Source organism: Gasterosteus aculeatus, chromosome 1, assembly GCF_964276395.1.
Source record: "Gasterosteus aculeatus chromosome 1, fGasAcu3.hap1.1, whole genome shotgun sequence".
NCBI classification, from domain to species: Eukaryota; Metazoa; Chordata; class Actinopteri; order Perciformes; family Gasterosteidae; genus Gasterosteus; species Gasterosteus aculeatus.
In genome coordinates, this window is record NC_135688.1 from 12,550,651 (window position 1) to 12,556,245 (window position 5,595).

The window sequence follows — 5,595 nt, forward strand, 5'->3', positions numbered from 1 at the left end:
ATCTCCTTGATTGTCGTTTGAGCCGTCTCTTTGCCTCGAAGGCCGTCGCTTGCTGCTAAGACGGCCACTAGATGGCAGTGACGAATAAGTACTCGTGGAGCTACTCCACTTTGTTGAGCAGCTCTCATCTTTAACACTGGTCCAATATGAGTAACAGACCCTAAGAAAAAAGTACTTTATGATTAAATTAGATACTAGAGCAACTGGGCCAATAATAGTTTTTACTGTTGGTCATGAATCAAGCGCTTTAAAACTCTTTTTGAAGTCATGAAGATGTGGCTTAAGCCTGCAGTCACACTAAAACACACTCATTGTATCGTTTATAAAGACAATGTCAACTGATGGAAACTACGCCCATTTAAAAAATTGATACTTGTTATTGTCGAAGTCAGCCCAAAAATATTTGAAAAAACAAACCACTAAATGTGAGTTTTAAACATCAAATTTGACACGAATGTTTTTTATAAATGACAATTAAATGGTCAATGACCTCACATTTTTGATACTTTGTCTATTAGAGAGAAGTTCATCACAGATATTCATTGACCGTTCCTATGACATGGAAATAACACGTTGGAATACTTAATTGATTCTTGTGTGTTTTTTTTTTCCCCCTGTCACTGTGGAAAAAGAACTCCCAAGTTGCACTTTAAAGCAAAATCCCCACTTCATGATACCCTTATGAATGACTTATGGCCTTTTTTAATATTATGACAAATAGCAGCTGGCTCGTACATTTATTTATATAATCTTTAACCACAAACATGCCTCAGTGGACATAATAAAAAAAATTTAAAAATGAATTGCCGGTCACGCCATTGAAAGAATACTTGACATCTTAACTCCTTTTTAAGCAACATGGCCCTACCAGAATTGCATCAGTTTGAGCGTAAGAGAGCTGCTGGAACAATTATTCTCAACACACATGATAAACTCTGCTAGAATCACACACAGCCTGTGACCTCTGTTGCTTTTCAAACTGAAGCTGAAACACTGTGTGTCCTTTCCTGCCCCATGCGTCTTTGTGTAGGAAAACACTGATTTATGAATTGCAGTATTTATCACCAGACTGAGTGCTTGCATGCTTGCAGCAACATGATTCATCCTTGGGCCGTGTTGGGACTGCACCACGGAGGCAGGCCAATATGTCTGGGAAAGCTGAAGGTGAAGACTTCGGGATGGAGAGGAGAACATGATCCAAGAAACGGAGGGGAGCAAAAGTTCACAGCAAAAATTGAAGAAAAAAAAGACAATACAATCGAGAAAGACTAATGTCTCTATTGCCCATGGGGGGGCGGGGTGGGGCAAGCTGAGAGCTCTGGACAGTTTTGTGGAAGCACTCCATTCATTTTCTACCTTTTTTAACATGTATTAAGGGCACAGTTAGAGTGATGTGTCGACCACGTCTTGTTAAGGCTGAGGGGGGGGGGGGGGGGGGGTGTTCTTCTGGCCAGCAGTTCATGGCAAGGGGAGGGGGAATTCAATACCCCCTTGATGGAGAATGCTCTTAAAGTAAAACACGTTGAACAGAGTTTGGATGCTCTTACTGCATTTCTCCCCCCCGACACTATCAATTTGAAACAGATAAACATTCAGCTGTTTGGGGACCAACTGCGACGTGGTAAGGATGAATCCAGCCCATAAGTGAGTGTGTTTGGAACAGACACGGATGCCGGTGACCGAGCGCCTTTTGGATCAGGAATGTGTGGTGGTTCCCAGTCCACTGCCACCACACTTCGTTGGCTCTCACTGAAGATATAATGGGTGAGAGATTTTTTTCCGTTGCGGATGCGGATAAAGAAATGGAATGAGAGAAAATGGGGCAGCGGGGGAGAGAGAGAGAGAGAGAGAGAGAGAGAGATAAGGGAAGAGCCAGTTGATGTTCTGCCTGAATAATACCAGAAGTGGTGAGAGGAAGTCAAAGGAATGCAAAAAGGGGGACGCATAGAACTTGGAAATTAAACAAAAAAGTTAGTGGGTGAGAGAGAGAGAGAGAGAGAGAGAGAGAGAGTGAAATGGAGGCGTGTGAGAGTCGAAGGCTGTGTGGGTGAGGGAATAGGAGAGCGAGAGTGGCTGGCGTTTATGGATTGCAGATGTGGCGCTATGGGGTTTTGGCAGGGGCCGTGCGCGCCTGAATCCTGCACCGGCTGGGTGGCACCGGGGTGAGGGGGAGGTCACTGCACCGCAGCACACAGCCCATAAAACACTGAGAGTAAGGGGGGAGAGAAGAGAGAGAATAGGCCTCAGACACACACTAACCCGGGACTGCAGGGTAGGGAGGGTGAGCAGATCACACTTTGGATTCAAGCGTGCACATCAGGCCCAAACAGCCAAATACCCAAACACCCTGCATATGTTGAACCATCATGGGTTCAATGCATACGAGTTGAGTGGAAAGCCGATGAGCTTATTTCATATTTAACGAGGATGCAGACACCTCCCCTCTGCAGACGCCTCCCCGAACCATGACAAGTCACACAATCTTCAATGGCAAAAGGACTTTTTCCACTTCTGCGCGAATAAATCCTGAATTTTTAACCAGTGCTTTGGACAAGATTTTTTTTTTTAAAAGGAGGGAAGCAAAAATGAATTGGTGGTTGTTGGAAAGCCGGCTGCTCCGTGTCCCATGTCGAAGTGTCCCAGAGCACGACATCTGACCCCAAATTGCTCCCCGGGAAAAATGTAAAAAACATGGGTTAAAACGCAATGTAAGTCGCTTTGGATAAAAGCGTCAGCTGAATGTAATGTAATTTAATCTAGCGTCTATAGTTTATTGTGAAATAAAGTTACCACAAGTGCTCTTTGTCACATTCAAAGATTCCTTCCATCCTCTGAGGAAATCCCTTTCTTTCAAATTAAGTAGCCAATTACTAGGAAAATGTTGTGATGCTCGTAGAAGAACAATTCACTGCAGCAATCTGCAGTCAACTGCTCAGTGGGTGTTTGATTGTTGACAGAGTTGAGAGTGTTGTTCACACAAAAGGAATTTGACTACCCAAACTTCTGCTTCTAATCATGTTTTTTTTCACTCGAGTTACCAATGGCGCTGGCCACCATTCACAATCTGGCATCATGCATACAATAAAAATGTCCTTGTTTGTTTAAAAGTTGTACTTAAAACAGTACTTGATTAATTCCCTGCACAAACAAAGCAGTTGAAACACTCCCTGCTTGCAGGTGGCAGGTGTGACTGTTGAAACTGCCAGTTTTTTCTCCACTAGTCTGCAGGGGGGCACTACATGTCTACTCTGCAGGTCTCAACTCTGACTTTCTTCTAGTGTGCGTGGCACCTTGGCACGTACTCATAGAGGTAACGCGTGTTTAGAATGATTTCCATGCCGAGCTTTGCACGTCAAAAGTACGACACAATTTTATTTAGGTGACTGAAACATTAACACATATGAAACACAGAAATACTACACAGAAACAGTCAAATGCTACGATTCAAAGAAATGCAGTTGCCACTTTGTTTGCGACACAAAACCAAATGACAGCAACGGTATCGTGTTGTGAAACGAACTTTAACAGCCTCAAGTGTTCCTGGAAATAGGATTTCTTGGTACTGTTTTACCCGTAAAAACGATGGAGGAACATCCCATGCACTCTCCTGTTTATGTAGGTGCTGCGTGACAGTTCCTTCGTATTAGGTCAGCTCTGTTTTTCCTCTTTTCTTTTGTGATATCCTTCCTTCCCTCCCTCTCTTGTTCCCCCCTCACTCCCCCCGTAGCCTGGTCCTGACTCCCTGGTTCCTGGGGCCTGGCCAAGGCGTGTGTCCCTGGAGGAGCCAGAGAGGAGATGGAGAGAGGGGGCAGCAAGGGGGTGCAGAGACCGGCTCCAAAACCACAGCTGCAGCCGCCTCTCCTCTCCCTTACTCTTCTCTCTCCTACTCTCCTCTAATGCCTTCCCTCTTTCGCCTGGCACCCTCCCCAGCTCTGCCATTAATCAGAGGGGATGGGTATTTTGGTGCGTGAGATGTTGACTGTGTGAGTGTTTGTGTGTATCTCTGCCCGTGCTGATAGAGAGCTGGATGGGTCCGTGGTGATGGTATGGGACCAGGATCTCATAGCAAGCTGCAGAGTTCACTCAGAGAACAAAAGCCGGAGGGAGGGAGGCTGACAGACGTAAAGCCTGGTCAGCAGATTGGGACGGCCAGTGACTAAAAAGGAAGAAGGAGATAGATGAGCTGAAGAAGTTCTTCAGCATCGTAGGATGAAACCAAGACATCTTAAGATGGCCAAAGGCTTATTTGCAACTTAATGAAATCCATCTGATCTGACAGAAAGTATTGCCCCGCACCTGCACACGAGTGCAGGAAAGTTCATGACTTGACGTGTTAACAAAGTACATTATGGTTTACTTCAAGCTGTGTGCTGCCTCTCTACTTGCCCACCTCCAGCCCCTGATTATCCAGGTGGGAATTACATCTAAAGAAAAAAGAAACAAATGTCCAACCTGCTCCGCTCTGCTCTCAACCCCCCCAACGGGCCTCCCAGAGTCTTTTCTGCTGACATCACTGCACATAGACCTGGCGAGCCAATCTCTCCCCTCCTCTACCATTCCCCTCTCCCTGCTTCCTGCCCTGATGATGTCACACGCCATATGGTTTTCAGCAGTATCAAGCCGGAAAAGAGATTTAGCCAGCGGAGAGGAGAAGGAGAGAAAAGAAGGAGGGCTGCAACGGGGCGGCGGGGTTCGGACACGGAGAACAAAAGCTTTTGCTCTTCCCCTTGTGTGTGCTGTGAAGGTAGAGAGGAGGGAGGCGAGGAGGGAGGGGGGGCTGCAGTGTGTGAGGCTAATGAGGAGAGACCGGGGGAGCAGAGACCGTGCATTGGACAGCCATGTGCCGAACAGACGCCCGCTGGCTTGGCCTGTACGCCTTCATACAAAGCTACATAGCCACACTTCAGCAAGAGAGAAGGGAGGACTAAGCTAACAAGGCCATGCTGGTGAACGGGGTTGACGCGTGCTAAAGAGTCATTTAGATGCCTCATTTCGTTTAATTGCAAATATTTCAACTGCGATCAGTTGCAAAATCTCTCTATATCAACAATGGATGACATATCCATAAAAGGGATCGCTGGTAGTCACACTCCGACAGAGAGTTATTCCCTGCAGCTTTACGAAGCGCTTTAGCGTCTTTCAACTCATCGTTTTGCTTTTCTGACTGCAGCTTTTTAGTTCGGTCTTGCCGCTCTCACCAGCACGGCTTATTGGACACGGCAAGTGGTTTTCAGTGAAAAAACACTTAGTACAGGCAACCGGCTCGGCACCAAACAGTACGCAGACCAAATTGATGACTGGCTTGTGAACACAGTGGAGCATTTAGTTGTTGACGAGCCAGATATTTTCCTCAGGAGGTGATGAGGATCAAACCGCAGTTAGAAGGACTATTGGACTTCCATTCGCCAGGTGCCCAGAAACAACTCAACTCAAACTCAAAAGGGGGATAATGTCAATCAGTTTTGTGTTTACAGCGTCTCATAGACCGGAGCCTGTTGGAGTCAAAGGTTCATTCATGACCTTGGAAAAGTAGAAACAACGATTTTAACACATCTTTGTAAAATCAGTTTACAGAAGAAGATTCTGTGATAAGAT